Source organism: Halichoerus grypus, chromosome 9, assembly GCF_964656455.1.
Source record: "Halichoerus grypus chromosome 9, mHalGry1.hap1.1, whole genome shotgun sequence".
NCBI lineage: Eukaryota > Metazoa > Chordata > Mammalia > Carnivora > Phocidae > Halichoerus > Halichoerus grypus.
In genome coordinates this window covers 107,802,353-107,826,465 of record NC_135720.1, presented here as the reverse complement: position 1 = coordinate 107,826,465, position 24,113 = coordinate 107,802,353, and positions in this window count along the sequence as shown.

Here is a 24,113-nt window from a genome sequence, read left to right as displayed (position 1 = left end):
AGTAAGATGAATTTCCAAGATCCAGTGGTAGAATAAAATAAACATACCCATTTCTTCTGCAAACTTGATATTGAATGCGGACCCCTTTCCCTAAGGCCCTTACAGATTAGCTGAATAGGTGGAGCAGAGACAAGTAAAAGGAGGGTCTGCTAGCGTCATGTATGAAACTAGTATGGAACTAGACAGCACCAGGATTCCAAGTCACCGGGGTGAAAGGCTGGGAAGGACTTTGGGTATTGCCCCAATGTTCTCAGTGCTAGTAAGGAGCAGTGGCCTCCTAGTTTGGGAGGCAGGAGAGCAGGCCTGGTGGAGGAGACCCTGGTCAACATCATTCTAAAAACAGGACCAGGCGTGGAGTATGGTCTAGTGTTCTCTCCAGCCCAGCTTTCCCTAGAAAGTAAGAGACACTATGAAGATTAAATCCACTGTCAGTTTTAGAGGAGGCAAGCCCTGTTCCAAATTAACAAAGCAATTAACCTGTAGAGCCAGAGGATCTCACGCAACTGGCAAATTTCAAAGTCTGTAATATATCCAATTAAACATTTTTTGCCACTCTTGGCCACATAGGGTTTGTGTATTAGTAATCTAAAAGGTCTCTAATTCCTAGGCCTTTAGGATTTTTCATCTTTCTGCCCAGGAACATCTGCCTGTGCAATTATCTCATCCAAAACACACTATATGATATAATTTTATGGAAGTTTATTTAACTATCTTTCTGTTCCATGGTCCATACTACTCACAGTTTATATAAGGTGCTTAGAAATGGTGTCCAGCTTTTCTTTTGCAATTTTATTACTTTATTTGATAATCAGCAATTAGTTCTCATCCCCATTGTCTATAGATTTTTGAAAGTGGTGATAGGTACATAGGTAAGCAATGTATAGAGCTTGTTTGGTGAATCTTCATCCCCCTTATGTTTTCTGGACAACTGCACACGAATACAGTATGGAATATTCCTTATTCCTTTGGCCCAGACAGCTTTGCTGAGCCGGATGTCAACATGCACATTTGGAGTTTCCATCTCCTTAATGCAAATTTCCGGATCTCTTTGAGTGCCGAGGGGCAGGCTTCTCCAGAAACCCACTCCATGGATGCTCTTGTGAATATCGACGGTGTATTCTCTGGTCACTACCTTGTTGATGGCAGAATAGCCCTTGTTCTTGCCACCCTTCTTTGCGGGAGCCATTCTGCTAGGTCCTGGTTGGAAAGCATTGTCTCAGCTTTTCATAAAACCTCCTTCCTTTCTTCTACTCATATACTCTTTAAGAACCTGTCCATGCATTCTTACTGACCAACCCAATGCACGATTACTCCCCCCAAGATCTTACCCCCACATAACACACTTGACATTTGCCTCATATTTTGTCTTGCACCTGATAGAGCACAAACTGGTTGAGGAGAAGGATCAAGTTTTCTATTTCTGATTTGGCAGAATTCTTGGTACATGATGGAGCTTCAATCCATGGTAGGTAAGTGCTGACCCACCAGAGCTTGGGTGACAGCCATATTAACAAGGGCACAAATTTTACAAACTAAACATACCTCTTCTGGCAGCCAAACCCAAACATGTCTGTGGACAAGGAATGGTGTTTAGGTTTTTATCACTTAGAAACTTTCATGTGGCAGAAAACCTAATTCAAATGGCTTAAATAAAAGATAAAATTAATTCATGCAGATAATCACAAAACCCAGGGACAGTCTGGCTTTGGATGTATTTAGATTCAGAACACAAATTTTATGATTAAACAAGGTTTTCCCAATCTCTCAACCTCATGTTCTCATATTTTGGCTTTGCTTCTAGTCTCTTCCTGCTAACATGATGGCAATGGTGACAGCTTCAAACCTAATGATGGAAGAGAATATCACCATCTACCTTAATACTCATGGAATTTCATCAGCTCTGATTTGCTTACATGCCAAACCCCAGAACAATTACAAGAGACATGGGAATACAGTGTGCTGATGCCTTAAGCCTAGATCATACACTGTACTCCTACATCCCAGGAATCTATGCTTTTAACAAGCTATCCATATTTTTCTAGTATAAAATACAGTTTGGGAATTGTTGGTCTAGGGTCTAGCCACATGAGTAGGTACCCAAAAGAGTGGAGAAGATCTCTGGAGGTGGGAAGTACAGATAGCTCATTGGCTCAGACATCTATATAGACATGGAGTTGCTTAAGATGGTGATGGGATTTGGGGTAGGGGGACAACGGAAGACTGTTAGCCAGAGTTCCTTACTATCAAAGAGTAGATTTCATTTAGCAAGACACAAAGATGCTTTGAGATTTTGGTCCTCCACTTGGATCTATCTGACTCAAAATCACGGACTTATGTAATTTCAGCTTTGGAAAGGCCTTTATAAGGGTCATGTAATCTAAAACCAATCAACATTTGATCCCCAAACCCCCTAGATATCATCCCTCAAGAACTGGTCACCCAGTCACTGCATAAATACTTCCCCCTGATGGAGTAGTCCTCCCTGCTCGAAAGAGCCAAACCGTCTTCTCAAGTCTGTATGCTTAACATTTTTAAATCTATTTGGCAAAAGTCTACCTTTTCATAAATTCCTTCCATCAGCCCTTGTTGTTTCTCTTGGAAAGATACAAGACGTTTCTATTCCTTCTTTCAAAAGAGAGCCCTTTGTGCATGGTGTGTGAAGACAGTTATACACCCTCTGGTGTCTCCAGCCTTTAGGATAAACAGCCTGGGCTCTGTCTGTCCTACCTCAGATGACATGGACTCTTATCCCCCCTTACTCCCTCCCTGAAGGAATGACCAATGTCCCTCCCTCTTAAATTATGATGCTCAGAACCCAACAACACTCCGACACTGATCTGAGGAAAGAATAGACTATTGTCTCATTCTAGACACTACAACTTCATTGTTATGCCTTAGCATTGCTGTAACTATTATAGCAACCACCTCTCAGTGTTTACTCACAGGGCGTTTTCTCCTAATCCCCCCAACTCAGGCTTACACACTAAGCTACATCTCTCCATCATATATCCTGCAGAGTTTTTTGTGAACCCAAGTTTATGACCTCAGGGATAAGTGAATTTCAAGCAGGAAGAAGAAGCTAAACAATTCTATTACCACTGCCTACTCATTAATAATTGTAATCTTTTAAATAACACATAAGGATTTAAAAAATAAAATTCAATGAACACCAAGCACTTACCACATACCAGTATTGAGAACATGAAGATGAATAAAGGAGAAAATTTTGCTTGCTTTTGATGGGGCTCACATTCTGGCCAAGGATATAGAGCTCAACAACAAACCCTAGCAGTGGGAGCAGTTAGCATGGTGATGGTATGTACAAACTGTCCTCCCACTGCAAAGGGACTGTGGGGTCTTACCCAAGAGCTGACATCAGAGCTGGATTTGGAAAGGCATATCTCATTTCTTCAGGCAGCAAAGGAGAAGCCAGATATTCCAGGCAGCAAGATCAGCATGCGAAGGTCTAGAAGCATAAACATGGTTCGTGCTCCTGGAGCTGGGGCTCAGCCTGGGTGGTTGGAATCTATAGGGAGAGTGGTTGGGGAGGTAGGCGGGAAAGTCAGGTTCCAGCTCAATCGTGAGGGCCTGGAGTCTGCATCTTATCCTGTGGTCTCTGGGAAGAGGGTAAAGATCCTTGAAAAGGAATTGACAAGTGGAGACACTGGAAACAAGGAGACCAGAGAAAAGATCAGTAGAATTAACTAAGGAGTGGTATCGAGAATATTTACAAATTTCTTACAGATCAATAAAGATAGAACAGAGTAGGAAATAGGCCAAGATATGAATAGGTGATTCATGGGATGGAAAACATGAATAGCCGTTAAATAAATGTAAAAATATCAACCTCACGAACAATCAAGAAAATTAAAGTTATGCTAAATGAAATAAGTCAAGCAGAGAAAGTCAATTATCATACGGTTTCACTTATTTATGGAACATAAGGAATAGCATGGAGGACATTAGGAGAAGGAAGGGAAAAATGAAGGGGGGGAAGTCGGAGGGAGAGATGAACCATGAGAGACTATGGACTCTGAGAAACAGGGTTTTAGAGGGGAGGGGGGAAAGGGGGATTGGTTAACCCGGGGATGGGTATTAAGGAGCATGGAGCACTGGGTGTTATAAAAAAACAATGAATCGTGGATCACCACATCAAAAACTAATGATGTATTGTATTGTATGGTGACTAACATAACATAATAAAATTAAAAATAATAAAATAAAATAAACCAGAAAATTAAAATTAAGACCACAATGCGCGGGGCGCCTGGGTGGCTCAGTCGTTGAGGGTCTGCCTTCGGCTCAGTTCATGATCCCAGGGTCCTGGGATCGAGCTCACATCGGTATCCCTGCTCGTCAGGAAGACTGCTTCTCCCTCTCCCATTCCCCCGGCTTGTTTTCCCTCTCTTGCTTTGTCTCTTTCTGTCAAATACATAAATATAATCTTTAAAAGAAAATACCACAATGCGCTGCCATTTCACCGCCATCAGATTGGCAAAATTTGAAAGTCTGGCCATACCGAGCATTCAACACTCACTAGGACTGCTTTGGAAAGCAATTTGTCAACGTCTAATCAAGCTGCAACATACACACCATTGCATCCAGCGCTCCATTTCCCAGTACTGGTCCCAGGGAAATACCCCCAGGTGTTCAAAGAGACATATACAAAGATGGTCACTAGGGCATTCCTTGTAACAGTGGAGAGAGAGGGAGAGACAGAGACAGAGACAGAGAAGGAGAGAGAAACCACCAACATAATGGTTGTTATGGGCTGAACTGAGTTCCCCCAAAATTCATATGTTGAAATCCTAACCCTCCAGGACCTCAGTCTGTGACTATATTTGTAGATAGGTCTTTAAAGAGGTGATTAAGTTACAGTGAGGCCATTACAAGCCAAGGAGAGAGGCCTCAGAAGAAACCAACCCTGCTGACACATTCTTCTTGCCCTCTAGCCTCCAGAACTGGGAGGAAATAAATTTCTGTTGTTTGGGTCACCCAGTCTGTGGCACTATGTCATGGCAGCCCAGGTAAACAAATACAGTGGACTCCAATGAAGGCTTGAAATTAAAATTAATTCAATTAAAAGTAGAAACTGGATCTACATGTATCAATATGGCTACAGCTTGAAAACATAATACTGAATCAAAACCTGTTACCCAGGGCACCTGGGTGGCTCAGTCTGCTAAGCGTCCAACTCCTGGTTTCGGCTCAGGTCATGATCTCAAGGTCATGAGATGAAGCCCCGCATTGGGCTGCCCACTCAATGTGGAGCCTGCTTAAAAGTCTCTCTTTCCCTCTGCCCCTCCCTCTCTAAAATAAAAAATAAGTGTCAAAAAAAGCCCTAAGTTACAAAAAGTACATGCAGTCGGAGACCATTTCTGTACCACAGCTGGAAATGATAGAGAGCCATTGCAGGATAGCGGTAACTGGGGAGGGGAGGGTGGGAACGGGACAGCGGGGAGGTGGGAAGGGGCTTCAGCTGTAAGATTATATATGCACCCATGTATAGAATGTATGTATTATATGTATGTTATGTATAAATGCATGGAATATATATAACATACACTAGTATGGAATGAGATGTAAGCATTTTTTTAAATTGTGGTGGTGGGCACATGGCATGCTTTTCTCTGCATCTTTTTGTATCTTAAAATCCTTTAATAATTTTTTTTAAACATTGTTTTACAAGGCAAGGGTAGGAGTCTGGGAGAGAAGTAATAAAGTCTTGAATGAGGATAGCAGCTCAGGAGAAATTCACCCATATCACACCATTAAGGGACTTTTTTATTATCTTCTGTTATATATTCTTTTTCTTCCAGGCAATGGTGTAGCTCTCTTGTTCAAAAATGGCTGTACACGCCGTTTTCTTCCCAGTACAAGTCCCGGGAGCTGCAGCATCATTTGACTTGGTTCATGGACTCCTTTTAAGTTCAGAAAAACCTTCTCTAAGGGTACTTCTAGGAAAAGCCTTTGCCCAGGTGGCCCTGCCTTTAAGAAGGATGCCCAGAGCATGCCTTGGAGTTTTTAGAAATCTAGACCCGGACAGGTTCACTTTGCCCAAAATGGCAGAGGAGCAAGGCCCAGGGACGTACCTGCAGGGCCCAGGGGTATTTCCAGTTCCACTGTGGCCTCTAATGATCTCTTTCCCTGGGCGATTTGCCAACCACTGAGGCTCAGTTTCCCCTTCAGGGAAGCCATGGGTTTGGCCTCAAGGGGCAACTGTCTGTCTCCTCTCGTGCTCTGGGGCGTGGAGGCCCAGGCCCCGCTGGGGCCCGGAAGCCACTGAGTCAGGCCAGGCCCTCCTTCCGCGAAGCTGCCTGGGAAGGTGTGCAGAGTTGTCTTGTCCTGGAGAGGCAGGTGCGATGCTCACTTCTGAATCTTAGCCTATCAATCAACACCACCAAGGGAGCATTCTGAGATTTCATAGTCAGGAAATCGACCCAGCCTTTATTTATCTAAGCTTGTTTATGGCTCTGAAGGCTGTGTGATTTACTTGCAGGCAAAGTGCTCCATCTCAATGTGGGTCTATATTTGGTTCCAACTTGAAAATCATAACTGCTAAAATCCCACATTGAGCAGACAGTTGGCACGTTAGGCCCTGTTTCTGGGGCTAAAGTGGTATATGTCAGATATAATCAACCAAGCAATCAATCAATACTTGTTGATTCTTTGTTCTGTGCCATCAGCTAACTTGTGAACTAGGCAGTTTGTCTGGTACCCCTCCCCACCTGTTCCCACAGCCTCGGCACCTTCTGGGCCTCCTGCCTTGTTCCAGGACCTAGTACCATCCATCCCACTCCTTTGCCTGATCCAAACTCTGTCTCAGGGGAGAATCTCTCTCAGACATCGAGCCCTTGAACTCTCCCTGTACAAAGGACAGCTTTGTGCATTCCTGTGGGACTTTTGGGCATCAGGGAAGAAGCAGGTGGCAAATGTACATTCTCAAATCTTCCATCTTTCCTCTCCTCCCCCACCCTATGGCTCTCTGTCCATGCTGGAGCTCGAGTGAATTCTGCCACCACCGCTTGCTAGCTCATGATCAGTCTCAGGGCAGCTTGCTCAACTCTTTGAACCCTAGTGTCCTCACCCCTAAATGGGTCAACAGTGCCTACCTTCCCAGGGAGCTTTTCCAGATTGAAATGTTAACGTACCTGAAGCCCCTAGCACATGGAGGCAGCAGGCGATCTTTGTAAATGCGGGCTTAGAGGAGGGCAGGAGGTCTTCCCAGGGCCTCCAGCTCCCACAACAGGAAGCACTGGGTTATGCCCCAGGAATTTCAAAGGAAGAAGCCCGGGTTCATGATCTCAAAGGCTTTGAGATCTAGGGGAGGGAGCTCATGCCACATTAGAGAACATAAACAGTGACCAAATTGCAGTAGCCCTGAGAGTAAGCTGATCACTGAGGGTCACAGAACTAGAGGTTTGGCCCCCCAGTCTGTGATGATTAGCTGTGGGGTGAACTCCCAAACTGGGGGTCTGAGCCTGGGAGGTTCCCATCCCAGCTCTTCACCTAACTGCTGGGAGTCTCTGGGCCTCCATTCCCTCATCTATAAAATGAGAACATACTAAATGGTTTTCATTCTCTCACTTCAAAAGCCTTCCTGCTTTTCTTCTTTCCATGAAACTTTCTTTTTTTTAAGATTTTATTTATTTATTTGAGAGAGAGAACGTGAAAGCATGAGGGGGAGAGACTCAAAGGGAGAAGCAGACTCTCCGCTGAGCAGGGAGCCCAATGCAGGGTTCGATCCCAGGACTTTGGGACCATGACCTGAGCCGAAGGCAGGCAGACACTTAACGACTGAGCCACCCAGGCAACCTCCATGAACATTTCTTAATACGATAAACCAAAGACTCCTGCCCATAGGAGTGTACATGGGAGGGGAAGCAGATTAAAAAAAAGCAAAATGTACAGAACACCAGGTGGTTAAGAGAGCTACTGAGGAAAATAAACAGAGGAAAGCCATGAGGAGAGGCATGAGATTTTAGTTGGGGAAGGCCTCTCCGAGAGGCAACACCTGACCAAAGACTGGGAAGAGGAGAGGGAAACAGAGGGGGCAGAGTTGCAAGGGCTCTGGGGCACCTTCAAAGTACCGGCAGGTCATCTGCAGTAACAGGAGGTCAGGCAGATTGCCTGAGCACTGGTGTGGGTGGGAGAGCATGTGGAAGTCCCTTTCCCGTGATTCCTGTGTTCCCAAGGAAATAAGAAGCAAGGTCATCAGCTGAGTGGGAGGATAGAGTCGGAGGAGATGGAAGAAGCTCTAAAATATTTACACAACGGAGTACAAACAAGAACGGACAAAGGAAAGGAAGAATTCCTTTCTGGGCCATGAGAAACTGGCCCGCATGTCTTCACGGGGACACAACGAAGTATTCTTTAAACCCATTCATCCGTTCATTTGGCAAAACGTGAGTGAGTGCTCTCGGCTAGTGCCGTGCTAGGCGGGACCTGACCAAGAGGCCTGGGAGCAGGGCACATCCTTTTGGCCCAGAGTTATCCCTGAGACAAAGACTTGGGAGGTGGATGTGGGAAATTTCACAGGAAGGGAAGGAGCCCGTCCAGGGCCTGATCATGGGCAAGTTATCACCATGAGCCCCTGGGGCGCAACCCCACTGGGGGACCCTGGGATACTGTGGAGAGCTGCCCTCAGAGCTGTCTAAAGGAAAGAAGCTGGGGATCTCCGCCCCAACTCCGGGTCATCGCCGGCTCTGGCTACTCCCACGTTGTGGGTTAATTCTGGTCTTTCCAGGTGCTCCAGGGAATGGAGGAAGGCCTCCAGCTTGCAGTAAGAAAATGTCAGAAGGTACAAGAACGGTGAGTGTCAAGAAAATATGAGCAGGCCTGGGCAACATCTATACCACTCGTGGAAGTATCTTGGTTTCAATGGAAGATTGTATGTCACCCTAAGTACAAAACACAGTCCTTCCTTTCAAAGCATGAATTTATTGGGAGAGGCTAAGAAGAGGCTCAAACCTGAAAGGAAAAAGAAATGGTAAGAGAAGAACAAGAGGCTTAGGCTAACTGCCAATTGAGGCTAGTCTGCAAGGGTCAGTGGAGGAAGAGGTCTCGCGGGCTGGGATGGAAGGCTTCATAGAGGACGAGTACCCAACTTGGTGGCAACTGGGTAAGTAGAAAAGCAATGAAGGGGCGCCTGGGTGGCTCAGTCGTTAAGCGTCTGCCTTCGGCTCAGGTCATGATCCCAGGGTCCTGGGATCAAGCCCCACATCGGGCTCCCTGCTCCGTGGGAAGCCTGCTTCTCCCTCTCCCACTCCCCCTGCTTGTGTTCCCTCTCTCGCTGTCTCTCTCTCTCTCTGTCAAATAAATAAATAAAAATCTTTAAAAGAAAAAAAAAAAAGAAAAAGAAAAGCAACGAAGGGCAAGGGTGAAGACCTGCTTTATGGGGATAGGTTTATTCTGCCTTTGTGGCCACAAACGACACAAAGACAGCTGGCTGCTGCTGACCTAGGGACCTCAAGGTGTGGCAGAGAAAGATTGATGCTCGTCCAGAGCCACCCCTGGCCACCTGCGTCCTACAGGTGCAAGACTGTCTTGATTAGCAGCCAAGGCTGCTGTTTGGGAAGGAGTCATGGTGCCAAGGCTCTGCTTCAGGGAAGCGTAAAACGAAGAAGGAGGTTCTCACAGGCTGTTATAAAGCAGTCTCAAAAATATATCTCTGATTTCCAGCCTTCCTGCACAGGGCACCTGCTGAAGACACAGCCATGCTTCATGACGACAAATGTTGTCTTCCTTCTTGCAACGTCACCTAAGTTTAGAAAGTTTGGCCTGTGGTTCATCCACCCCTGGAGAGGGGGACCGAGCACTTGGATTGCGCCTTCTGATGAGGATAAATTAATTAGTGTAAAAGCACACAATTACAGACGTACCACTTGGGTTTGAGTGTTCTAATGAGGACGATGATTGGATGATGCTGAATCAGGCCAGCATGGCCGCAGAGCCTGATTGCTGTTCACTCTCTGCCTGGCCTAGGCCCTCACATGCTGCTAGCTTTAACGCCCTCCATTCTCGAGCCATTCTCGAGTCCGCTCCTTCTGCCAACTCCACACTGAGTTACCGCTCTGGTCCAGGTGCCATGGTCAGCCTGAGCCCCAGACCTCTCCCCAGAATTCACAGAGGAACCAAGAACTTATGTTTCTGCTCCGAACTCATCTTCCCGTCCTTTGGCTGGCAAATTGGTTGTCCTCAAACACAGCTGTGTTCATTTGGGAATGAACAAACAGAGAAGCCCCTCCTGGTCAGCCCCTCCCTTTTCAGGTAATCCCCCCCTGAGGTGGTGGAAAGCAGGTATAACAGTTAGCATTTGAATTCTGGGCCCAACTGCCCCCCTGAGTGGTAATTTGCAACTATGCTGAGGCAGATTTTAACATCTCGAGGTGGGGCTGGTGTTTGGGAATTGAGTGACCTCTCTAGTGAGAGAGCCCGGCAGACCGTCCAACACCCAAATTTAAACTGTTTTATTTTACTCTCTTCGTCTGTCCTGTATGCAAGTGTTATTAGGAAGTGACGTAAGAATATGTTCTTTCATCCTGAAAATGACCACCTTTTCCCCCAAGGGATACAAGCTAGTTCAGCGATGATGCAAAAGGCAGTCCTTTCGTGGTGCTGGTGGTATAAGCCTCCTCCCGGATTTGACCTAAGCTCTCTGTCTGCTTGGTTCACTCTGGGATCCTCGGTGCCTGGCACGTGGCAGGTGCTCAGTACTCATTTCCTCGATGTGCCCAGGCAGGAATATGTGTTCTGTGTAGCTGTGCTCCAGAATCATAGTTCTGGACGGAAAAGGCCATGAAGCTGCACAAAAATTTGTGTTTTTAAAATGCGGATTTATGATGCTTTCCTGAGAGATCTTCCTCACAATCCCACAGCCTCTCTCCTGCACCAGTTCATGCCCCCACTGGAATCTCCCGTTGCTCTTTCAGGTATGCCTGGCCATGTCCTCAACTTGAGAGACCCCTTGAGGGCAGAGACCCTGTGTCATGTCCTTGTGTCACCCGCAGAACCTGGATGGTGTACGCAGGGTCACAGAAGGTGGAGGGCAGATGTTTGCTGACTGAACGATGGGAACATTTCTTTGGGAAAGGTGGGTGCCATCATTCGATGGTTTTTTTTTTTTTTAAGTTGTTTTTTTTTTTTTTTTTGACAGAGAGAGAGAGAGACAGCGAGAGAGGGAACACAAGCAGGGGGAGTGGGAGAGGGAGAAGCAGGCTTCCCGCAGAGCAGGGAGCCCAATGCGGGGCTCGATCCCAGGACCCTGGGATCATGACCTGAGCCGAAGGCAGACGCTTAACGACTGAGCCACCCAGGCGCCCCATCATTCGATAGTTTTAACTCAAATACACTTACATCATGTTCCTACTATGTGCCAGGCACAGGGCAGCAGGCTTGGGTCCCTTTGCATGCAATGGATGGCCCTTCACTGAACATCCCTGTTCTGGACAAAGGCACTAGCCCTGCTTCATCATTCTCTCGTGTTAAATGTGTAGCAGGAGGTCTTTGAGTTGCCACATGCAGTTTATCCACCCAAGACCCCTCCCGACCAAATCACTGCACATCCAGCTCCACATCACCAGAGCAGGGGGAAGTGTTTTGCTAGGTTTTAATGACCTAGCTCCTTTAATCTCCTGGAAAGACCCTCATGGAATCCTGAGGCTCAGGGCTATCTGCTTCCCTCTGGCACTCAGGTATGATGGAGATTCTCCAGGTACCGAATGGGTCCTAGCTGAAGGAGAGTCCGTTGATGTAGCCCCTGGAGAGAGCCTACCTGAGTCTCTGGAGAAATCAGGCATCAGCATTCCCCTAGGGTCCTGCTGGAGGAGACATAGTCCAGGGCCATTACTTCCAACCCCCGCTTAGTAGGAGAACTTAAAGCATCATTATATGACTTTGAAAAATAAAATCAATGTTGATTAATACAAGTGGTTTCCCAAAGCTGTACTGATGTGTGCTCAATTTCAAATCCATTTCCCTTGTTTAATAGACTGAGAAGGTTTGAAGGATGAATCTCAATCAGGGTGCTTTGTCACGAGCCCCTGAATGATGTGCGGGAGCAAGCCAGGAGGACATCTGGGAGATGAATGTGCCAGATAGAGTGTGTGCAAAGACCTCAAGGAGTGAGTGGGCCTGGAGTGTTTCAGGATCTGCAAGAAGGTCAGTGTGGCTGGAGCGGGAAGAACGAGGGGAACATAGGTGGAGATGCGATCAGAGGACGTGAGGGCCAGACCTCAGAGCTCCGATGTTTCGAGGGCAGTGTCAGCACCACCTGGGAGCTGCTTAAAACCCAGAATCTCAGGCCTCCCCCACACCCCAACCTACTAAGTCAGAATCTGCCCTGACCAAGATCCCCAGGGGATTCCTTTGCACAATTACGGTTCAGAAGAAGGTTATAGAACAGGGGTCTCAACTCCATCTGTCAGGCTCAGACGCCTGGAAAACACACATCAACTTTGTCCAGCGTCGCTAAGCCCCCTTGCTGGAGAAGGGCAAGCCCCAGCAAGAGGACAGGTACCTCTGTGATAAGGTGGCCTGTTAGGATGCTCTGTCTCCCCGCCTAGAATGCCAGCTTCTTGAAGGCAGGGCTGTCTCCTTCACTGTGCTTTCCCAAGTGCCCGTGGAGGGTTGGCACGCAGGATCTGCCTGGTGTGCAGCTGTCGGAGGAAGGAACGGGTGAGGACGAGAAGGAATGACTGTAGAGACCACACCTGTCACACACCGGATTCCCAGCTGGGGCTCTGGCAAGTCCAGTCTCATCTGAGAGATGATCCTCAGGTGCTTCTCCTCCCTCAGAAAATGGCCTTACCCACCACTAACAATTTGGACTCCATTTTCTCCCCTTGGTGTTTAGGATAACAGGCTTAGGAGCCTAAGATGTATCAGAAGTCACCCTGCAAGGCACACAGCTCTTATGCAGATTAAGAAATTTCAGAAAATTGAGTTGCCCGAGGGCGTGGAACAAACTGAGCGGCAGAGCTGGGCAGGCTTGTGGGTCTTCTGTCTCCCAGTATGAAGCCCTGCTCACTGTCCGCAGCTTATTCCTCCTCCTTTGCTTCCCTCTCCACAGTGAGTCTAATGCCTCCCTGGGCTCTCAGCAGTGCCCTGCCTGCCCACCACAGCGCCCCCCTCCCTGTTCATTTCCTGCAGCCAGGGCCAGCTCGAAGTTGGGTGGGCCTGAAGCTTGTACCATCTTAGGAAGCCCTTTTAAGGAAAAGACCATGAACGCTCTCTTCGGCAGCACATATACTAAGGAAAACCATGATATGAACACAAAATCTGATCCAAAAGCAAATATTTCAAGTAAATAAGGAAAGAAATAAATTACAAATTCTGAAAAGCTGACAAATGCCACAAAAGTCACACAATCCGGAAAAATAAATGTATTAACTAACTGCTTATAAGGGCTTACAATTTTTTCCACATTTGATGATGGAAGAATTCCCATTGGCTGGCATCCACCTCTATATTTCAAACGTGAATTTTCTCCACTGCCCACATACGTCGGGTGGTGGGTGCCCTGGGCTCTGTTCATATAGTGATGCAACATGGTCTATACCTTTATGTCACATCCCAAGGTGAACGGACAGAGGGAAGTAAAAGCATCCCTGGAGGCCATGCCTACTTGTGGATTTTATGTGGAAGTAACTGCAAGCCATACATATATCGCACTCAACCCCATGAATACTTCCTCAGCTCCAATTCCCTTATGTGGGTCTAGGAATTCTGTGTGGCCATTCAAAGGCCACCAGATGGGCTAAAAAGGGTGCTGGATGGAAACCTGCAGTGAGGAACATCAGCAGTCATAACTGACTGCAGTTTGAATAACGTTTGCAAATTTTACAGAAACCTATGAGCATGTGAAGGCACCCAAGTGTGTCCCGCCATGGCTCTGGAAGGGCCCCGAAGGGCAAGCCTTCCCTGGAGGATTCTGCCCCACCCTTCACCTTCTTTGCCCTGCCCTACCTCAGGAAGGAGAATCACCAACAGAGAGAACACAGAAGCCAAAGATTTTTTTTTTTGTAAATCTGCCTACTCCATTTTCTTTCTTTCTTTCTTTCTTTCTTTCTTTCTTTCTTTCTTTCTTTCTTTTTCTTTCTTATTATGTTATGTTAATCACCATACATTATATCATTTGTTTTTGATGTAGTGTTCCATGATTCACTGTTTGCGTATAACACCCAGTGCTCCATGCAGTACGTGCCCTCTTTAATACCCATCACAAGGCTAACCCATCCTCCCACCCCCCTCCCCTCTAGAACCTTCAGTTTGTTTCTCAGAGTCCATATTCTCTCATGGTTTGTCTCCCCTTCCGATTCCCCCCTTCATTCTTCCCGAAGATTTTCAACGGGTGTGCATTAGTTTGCCGGGGCGGCTGTCACAGACCAGGGGGCTTCTACAACTGAAATGTGCCATCTCATAGTTCTGGGGGCCGGAAGTCCAAGACCAAGCTGCATCAGAGTGGGTCCTTCTGAGGGGCGCAAGGGGGAATCTGTTCCAGGCCTCTCTCCGTGGCTCGCAGATGTCTGTCTTCTCCGGGTCTCTTATTATTTTCTCTCTCTGCATGTCTGTATGTCCACATTCTCCCCTTCCCTTGACGGCAACAGTCATATTGGGTGAGGGCCTCCCCAATGACCTCACTGTAACCTGGTGACCTCCGTAAATACCCCATCTCCAAATAAGACCACATTCAGAAACACTGGGGGTTAAGACTCCAGCATATCATTGGGAGGGGCCACAGTTCAACTCCTAACAGTGGAACAAGGCAAACTGGTGTGTGCATCTTTGCAGAAAATTGAGGGAGAGGGATGGAAACCCAGAGATACTTGCACGGTGGGGGTGCGGGGGCGGGGGGCGAGGTGTTATCTTGTTTACACCGTGCATTTAGAAAAATTACCTCATTAGCTGTCTTTCTGCATCCAGGCCCAGCTGCAACCACTAAATCAATCATCTGGGGAATCAGTTTGGCTTTCTTGGCCACCCTAATTGGCACATTTTTGATTTTGTTTTGGTATCCTGTGGGTGTCTCAAATGTCCAAAATGATGGAGGGGATGGAGAGACTGAAGTCTGAGGACAGACAGGAAAGATGATGCCTCAGCTGGCGAAAGGATGAAGACTGAGAAGCAAGTCAAAGGTCCAGAGAGAGTGGAACAGGGAACGAGGATCCATCCACGGACCTGGAGTAGCCCAGGAGACTCTCCCACTCTGCATCTGAGAGAGTCAGGTGAGGGGTAAACAAGCCCAGTTTAGGCAGAAGGCAGTGGGTCTAAGGAACTTCTCAGCCCAAGAAGTGACAGCAGATGAAAATATAAAATCAGGAGCAGGTGACCCAAATCACTGGACACACAGATAAGGGCACCCCACCTTCTGGCTCAACAGCCTTCTCCAGTTCACTTCTGGGGGTCCCAGAGGTGCCTCAAAGGTGCTTCAAGCTCTGAGGACTCAAGAACGGTCATCATGGAGAAAAAGCAGAGGTTAGCCGTCACAACCCTGCTATTTCCTTTTCCCTCTAACCAAAAGCTCCTGGAGCTACTGGCTCTGAAAAACTGAGCCCGGAGGGATCCCCAGAACCCCAGTCCAGCTGCGCCCTGAGCTGCAGCCCAGGTCCAGCCCTGACGAAGAGGAAGGTGGCTGGTAAGTGCTACCTGCATGTAAGCCCTCGTAACAGTAGAATCAGGGGCACGTTGGGGAAAGATGGAGAGCGGGTTTGCCGTGCCAAATAGTCATTATTACAGCAGAACTCGGGAAAAGGAGCCATGTCTACTGAATACACACGTAGCCCGTGTTTGCTTAGGTTGGCTGTGTTATTAACTGTATAGCGTGACCCATCGGTGAATCGTAAAACCAGTTTAATGAGTTAAAACCAGCATTAGAAAAAATAAAATAAGACAGAAAATTTAGAGTGCAGCTTTCGTCAAGTGTGGAATTTGACAAATGCTCTGTTTCTTTACACACACATGCGTGTGCATACGGACAGATGTAGAAGTGTTTCTTACCATGACCTGAGGTAGGAAAAGCTGAAACGCACTAATCCAGACCATAGCCCTTAACATCATTGAACCTGAACACCAATGCATAACAGATCTAACTGGGGAGCTTGTTCAAAGGTAGATTTCCAGGCATCACGTTCCAGAGATTTTTGGAGGCCCTGTCTCCTAGAGGGGCTTAGGAATATGCATTTGAAAAGCTCCACCCATCCCCCCGTGGTCCTGATATATTTGGTCTGTGGCATATGATGCAGGAAACACTGGATCAGAGAAAAAAACATGTATTTGGTAAGACTGTGTTATAGGAAGCTTGAATGACATATGAAGATGCTTCCTTTATCTTTAAACCAGAGACTTGAGAAACAGAGGGACATAAGGATGAGTATTGGCAGGAGGATGAGTGATATCCTTTCTCCATTTGTAGGGATGAATTCAGTTTCTGGCAGAATCGGGTACCAGCAGACCATGCTTGGCTGTAAATTATGCTTAACAGGATTCAGAGCCAGGCATACAAAAAGGCTAAATACCTCCCCTGAGTAAAATTATCTACTGAGTAGAACTGTCTACCTGGAGACCCAAATGGCTCAGGGAAGCCTCTTCTGAGACACAGCCCTGGACTGGGTGACATCTTAAGATTGCCTTTCATCTCTGACATGCCATGATTCTAAGAGCAACAGGAGAGAGGGAAAGGTTGGAAGACCCATGATCTCAAACACATCTTCTATCGATTAGGGCGGCGGGAGAAGGAGCCATGTCTACTGAATAGACACCGTCAAACTGGATCATGACTCATCAGTGGGTCATGAAATCAATGAAGTGTTTTGAAAAATAAAATAGAATTAAATATGATAGAAAATACCATGGTGCCTTGCCTTTAGTTTGGTTATCTCTTGCTGCATAAAAAAAACCAACACAAAACTTAGTGGCCCTAAAATGACATTTATTTACTCACGATTCTGAAATTTGGGCAGAGCTCAGTGAGGACAGATAATCTCTGCTCCAATGGCAAGAGTTACGGTGACTCAGCTGGGCCTAGAGCACCCACTTGCATGATGACTTCATCCACATGGCTGAGAACTCTGTTGTGCTGGTCAGCTAGGGCCTGCATGCTCCAGCAAGTGGACTCTCCATCCATATGGCTCATTTGTTTCCATAGTATGACATCTGGGATCCCAGGGGCTACACACCGAGAGCAAACCTTCCCAGGGGACAAGCTTCCATGTGCAAGAGCTTATCTCATCTCTACTAACATTACCCTTGCTAATGTCCTGTGGCTGAAGTCCAAAGTCATCCTGAGAGGGGACAAAAAAGGACAGGAATGCTGGTGGTTCATAGCAGACCACAAACACTGGTTCCTTAAAAAAAAATCTTTTTTTTCCAATCATGTATGTGTATAAATAGTGAGTAGCAATGCAAAATATATACCTAGTAGTTGATCATAGTTGAAAAGGTTTGAGAAGCAGCGCTAGAAAGCCTTGGGATACAGAGAGAAGACAATCCTAATTTCCTTGGTTTCTACTTCCCCAATAATTCTGTGTATATTTACCCCATCTGTCCATTTCTCTGATACTCTCCCCTCTTTTATTCTTCTTTGTTTTTTCTTCTTTTGTTTCTCTCTCTCTCTCCTTATCTCCTTCTTTCCCAGGTTTCCTATCTCTGTCACTCAGCCATTTTTTTACACTTTTTCTTTCACATTCAAACACCTCTTTCAAACACAAGCGTACGTAACCTGAACATAAGCTGGTGTCCCATGTGATGCGTTCTCTGTACAGCATCACATATAAATGAGCACAGTCCAGTTGCCAAAAGTAATTTTACATTTGTGTCCATTTTTTTCTGCATCTCTTCAAGAATAGTAATGAGAATCCAGTTTAAATTTCACAAACTCTGTAAAATTCCTTCTCTTCCCTCAGTGCCCACTTGGCAACTGCTCTGGAGGCTCCCACTTGCCAAACCCACAAAACCGCCAACACTCAGCCCAGAGGGCATTCCCCAACCGCCTCCTCTCCACCTAGTCTCTGTCCACCCCAGCGGGGTGGAGCATTGCCGACCCAGCCAGGGCAGGGGCGGAGGTGGCCAACCCCACCCTGTCCCCAAACATGCCTTGCCACAATGGGGAGACACTTGCTGTCCTGCCAAAATGACTTCACCACCAGCCCAACCCCTCGACTGGTGGGTGCAGCCTCCATTCGGACCCCCAGGCAGCAGCTATGAGAGTGGCAGAGAGAAAGTGGTGCACATCAGAGGGCAGGACCCCAGGCTTGGAATGGGCTCGGTACCACCTTGCTGCCCTGGTGGCAGAGCCCTGAAGAGGGGCAAGCCCACCCTACTCCCAGAGAGAAACATTCACGCACCTGCGATGCAAGTAAGGTCTGCAGACCCTCAGCTGTGGGAATCGTGGTCAGAATGCCCCGAAGGGGTGCGGACCAAGGATCTGGGAGGGGGCTGGGTAATTGAAGTAGGCTCTTGCGTCCTTGCTGCCATTGTTACATTGGCTCATATCCCTGAGCTCTTATTCATTAGCTGTTGGATACTTTCACACACTGGCACATGTTCATGTGCTCATATGCACACACACGTACACACACACACAAACACACCAGCAGTTTGGGGCATAAAGAGAGCTATTACAGGCACTTAAAATTTCTTTTTTTTTTTAAGATTTTATTTATTTATTTGGGAGAGAGATAGCGAGAGAGAGCATGAGCATGAGCGGGGTGAGGGGCAGAGGGAGAAGCAGCCTCCCTGCTGAGCAAGGAGTTGGATGCAGGGCTCAATCCAAGGACCCCAGGATCATGGCCTGAGCCGAAGACAGATGTTTAACCAACCCAGCCACCAGGCTCCCCCAGGCACTTAAAATTTCAGCTTCCAGCCTTCAGCCAGTTAGATAAAGAGGCCAGCTGGACACAGACCTCAGGTGCCCCAGTGGTAGATGCTGGGATTTCTGCCTCTACTCTACACCCCTACAGATGAGCAAGGTAAATATACCTGTCCACTTTCTCAGCTTCCCTAATGATCCCTCTGCCAAGAAAGCAGGAAGCTCAGCCCTGACCTGGCTGAAAAATGCTGAGGACATCCCTAGTCTTAGAGCCGCTCCCTAAAATGGGCCTCTTCATGAAACCAAAGGGCCAGAGCAGGAAAAGCGCCTTGGAAATCACCTAGGGTGGCTGGTCCCCACTTTTTTTTTATAAGGTGCAAGAAGAGAAGCAGCTTCTGCCCTAGTCACCCAAGGTTGGCCAAGAGCAGGGTCGGTGCTCAAGGTCAAGCCTCTGTACCCTGGGCCAATGGAAATGCCTTTTCCTGTAACAGGGGAGCCGTAAGGGCTTCAAAACCTGGGCTGGGGGAGGTCCAGGGAGGGGGAAGGTCCAGAAAAGAATGCTTACTCAAGATCACAGCCTATTGGACCCATATTTATCTTCCCACAAACACCTATTGAACACCTACCACCTTGGCTTCTTCTAATGGCAGGGATACAATGGTGAAGAAGAATGGTCTCTGCTCCCCAGGAGTTTACCTCCTAGTTAGCTATAACAAGGTAAGCAAGTAAAGTATCTGAGCGTCAGGTGGCAATAAGTGTCAGAGAGAAAAATAAAGCAGAGTACAGGGCTAGAGAGTGCTTTGGAGGTGAAGAGAGTTTTCAGCAGGGAAACATTTGGGTGAAAGCCTGAAGAAGATAAGGGAGCCTCTCCGGGGGCAGAATGTTCCAGGCAGAGGGAACAGTGAGTTTGAAGTCCACAAGGCAGGGGCATGGCTGGATGTTGGAGAAAAAGCAAGGAGGGCAGTGTGGCTGGGGTAGAGTGAGCCAGGAGGTGAATAGTGGGAGCTGAAGTCAGAGCAGCATAATGATGCTTGGACCAGAGAGGAGGTGGGGAGAAGTGATCAGAGAGAGTTTGGAGGATTAAGGCAGCAGTATTTACTGAAGGACAGGATATGAGGTGTGACAGGAAGAGAAGAGTCAAAATGACACTTAGGGTCTTGCTTTGAGCTACCACAAGGAAGAACTCCTTCTTCCCAGCCCATGACAGAGGAGACTAAAGTTCGAGCATGTTGCACAAGATGCCCTAGACATCTGGGTGCCGGTGGCTACAGGAGGCGGTGCAGAGATGAGTTCACTGAGGCAAGGCCAGGCCTTGGACCTGAGGATTCACAGAAGTGCTGGGCCAGCCCCATGCACTCTGGAATGTCAAAAAGTCTATCACCTGAAAAAGGCTGGGCTGGAGATGGAGAAGCTCCGCGCAGTCCTCGGGGCAACGCCGCACAGACAGGTCACAGCAACAGAAGAGCAAGCCCAGCAGAGTGCTGACATTCGGCTCCGGCTCACACTGTGTCCAGATACAAGTGAAGCTAATTTCCTTCTGCAGGTGCCTCCACCCTTGTAGACCCCTGGGAGCCCACTGGGAAACACGCTGTATAGTGAGTGATATATGGGTTTGCTTGAGCCTTGCTCGGGTGGCAGAATGAGCACATTTGACGAATATCCTCTAGACCCACAAATCCCAAAGGTCCAAGCTACAAAAAGGACAGACGAGCTAAGAGGAAGGCTGCTGCCTGCTGGTATTTGCAGAGCACCACCCAATTAATCAGCAGGTGCACGTGGGTGGCTGGGCTGAGAAGGAAGGATGCTTAAGGGATGTCTTCATGGGGTTCCCCAGAAGCAGAACCTGAGACAAGCTTATTTGGGAAGTGAGCCCAGGAAGCAGCAGCAGGAGAGTGGAGAAGTAAGGCAGGGAATGAATGTGTTAATGAGCTCCGTTCCTCTGGTCTCCCTCTAGGAGACTGACAGCATAGAATTTGTCACAGTGGGTCCCACCCAAGAGGCTAGGAACTGGGATATTTATCCACTAACTCATCCATCATTTGTAGAGGGCTCTTCCCAGAGACTTCAACTTCCTGACACTTCTAGAATGTCCCTTATCTCAGCTTCCCACTCTCCTGCAGCCAGAGAGAGCAGGTGTTTGCAGTAGGAATTTGTCAGCATGTGCTGAAACCAGAGTACTAAAGGGGATTTGGCCCCTCCAATAAACAGTTCAGGGGGAGAAACCATTTGTGAAACCAAAAAAAAAAAAAAAAAAAAAAAAAGGGGATTTGGCAAGATATGATGTTGAACTCAGAGGGTTTCACAGAAACAGCCTGTGGGTACTCCATAAGTGGGTACTCCTTTCTTAGCTTGAACTCCAAGAACCATCTTCATCCCAGAAAACAGACTGAGATGAATGACTATTATCATTCCTAGAATCAGAGATGGAAAATCCAAGGCAGAGTCTCACCAGCCCCAACAGAAGGAAGGCACACTCAGCATTCTCGGATTAGAACGGGGGCTGCACAATGCCCAACCAGAGTCAGAATTTTGCAGTGTGCTGGGGAGAGGCCACCCTCCTTTGGAAATTGACTGAGATCTGGTTCGTCGGGGTCTTAGTGAGTGTGTAAGTCAGTGCATGAGCAGTGGCTGAGGCTCAGCAGTGGCTGAGGCTCGGGAAGGAGGGTTCTGGAGCAAGAGGTGGACATCCCAGCACAGAGCTTCAGGCCAGACCATGGAGTCAGCATCCTACCACTTCTAGTCGAGGATTAGCTTAGTTCCTTGGTATGGGGACCTGAAGACTGACACTGCTTTGTCAATATCCTTGTCAGTTTATTGTATGTGCACGTGTACCATACATCCGTGTGCATCCACACGAAAACCCAGTCCTTCACATCAAAAAATCATTCTGTCGTCTTCATAAAGTGCGAAGTTTAAGGCCCATCTTAGGTATCATCAGCCATAGACCCCTGGAGGGATAGACCCCACATAACTATTAGAACCAATTTTCTCTTGCCCATGTTGGGCAAGACTACATAAATATCACCATCCCTCCCCTAAATTCTGTCTAGATGAGCAGTCCGTTGTGTAAGAAGCTAAAATGTGTCAGGAAACTTGTTATTTGGAAGGTGGTTATAAGATAAATGAGAGAGGATGCCTACCTTTCAAGAGCCCTCCAGGTCCTGCAAATAAACACCTGTTCTTTAGTAGGATGCTGGCTGTAATAGTTCCATAAATCGAATATTAGGATGGCAGTGGCTGCCTTCGTAGGCCAGAGCACTGGAGACTGGGTTTTTAGACCCCAGGAGCTCTCTCTATCAGAGCCCTGCTCCTCCCTTCCTGTTCAGATCAGCCTCTAGACGCTCAGACAATTACTACTTTGCAGCCATCAGTACTGGCCAACTTGTTCAAGTTGGGTGCAGCATATCTTTGCAATGGCTTTTGTGGGTTTTTGTTTTTCTGACCATGCTGGGAGGTATCACGTAGGCTTTGGGGGAATTGTATGGCCCTGGTTTGACAAAAGTGTCCTCTACATCAACAGGCTGTGTGACCTTAGGACAGCTGCTTGCCCCCTCTGAGCCTGTTATCTGAAAAATGATGGCATTAATAACATCAGGATGAGCCATATGAAAGTGCCTTTATGTGGGTTAAAAATGGCCGAACATTGCCAATTTCGTAGGTTTCACCTACCACCTACCTTATAGGGCGCTAGGGAACATGTGGTGATATACACGTCACTGCAATGGTGCCCTAGCTAACTAGCTTGAGACCACAGTGGGAAGTCACACCCCCATTAGTCTTCCAAATCACAACTCCTCCCAGATATCTGCAGAATGTGGGTTCAAAGCCCATTCTTCCATAGGACACCCAGTGATTTATGGAAATGCTTGTGGACTCTTGTTCCCTCCACAGTGTTCTCTCCATAATGAAGGCTGATGCTAATGGCACATCCACTCCCTGCCAGGCACTGTGTGCAGGACTTTGCTCCAATACACTCACCCAGTCCTCCTCCCCACCCATGTGAGCTAAGCACTGTTACTGTCATCCCGTCATCCCCCCTCGCAGAGAGGGAAACGCAAGGGCAGAGAAGCAGAGCATCGTGCCAAGGTCACGCAAACAGGAAGTGGGAGATCCCAGGAGTCAAACCCCAACCACCAGCACCATCAGCCTTCCCTGCCCACTGGGGTCCCCACACCACCATCCTGAGCTGCTCCCTGCCAGCCTCCCCCAGGTGCCTCTCTCCACGAACCCCTGGGTTCCAGGTGTGGGCATAGGCCTCTCAATTTCTCCAAAGCGCTGAGATCATGCAAATTCATCAGGAGTCTGATTCCAGGGAAAAGATAGAGAATAAAGTGAAGCAGAATTGGAATGAGAGAGGAGACATAGGCACGAATGCATCGAGGACTTAAAAAATAACAAGAGAATTCTACATCAACTCTGCAGAAACAAAATAGGAAACCTGGGAGTGGGTATGTACCTAGCAAAATATAAATTACCTAAATTGACCCAAGGAGACATAGAAAATGAGAAGACCAATTACCTCCCACAGAGAGACTGGAAAGGTGGTTAAAGATCCACCATCACAAAATGCACCAGGAACAGATGGTTTCACAGCTGAGCTCTACGTAACCTTTAAAGAACAAATAATTCCAACGTTAATGAAACTCTTCCAGATCATAGGAAAAGATAAAGCGCTGCAATTTATTTCATGAAGCCCGCATAGCCTTAGTACCAAAACCTGGTACAGATCGCTTAAGAAAAGGAACTGCGGACCAATCATTCTTCTGAATATAAATGTAAAAATTGGAAATAAAACACTAGTAAATGAAATCTGGCAAAATGTCGTTATGATCAAGTGAGAATTATCCTAGTAACACACAGATTTATGACAGGAAATCAATTAACATAATTCATTACTCCAAAAAATTTAAGGGGAAAATGTGATCATATCAATAAATGAGAAAAGCGTTTGATGAAATATAAACTAAGTAAAATAGATACAGAAACTCATTCATTCTTCCAACATATATATATATTGAGTGCCTATCATGCCTCTAACTGGGTTTTAAACCCAGAGGACTATAGCCATGACCATATCAGACAAAAATTCCCTGGCTTCAGGGTGCTCATTTCTCAGTACAAGAGACAGACAATACACATGATGCTTAAGGAACATACATATTATATAGGGATAAACCTAAGAAAAAAAATTATAACGGGATAGAAAGAACATTAGACAGGGAAGTCAGGGAAAGTGTTACTAAGAAGTGACCCCTAAGGGCTACCTAGGGTGGCTCATTTGGTTGTGTCTGCCTTCGGCTCAGATCAT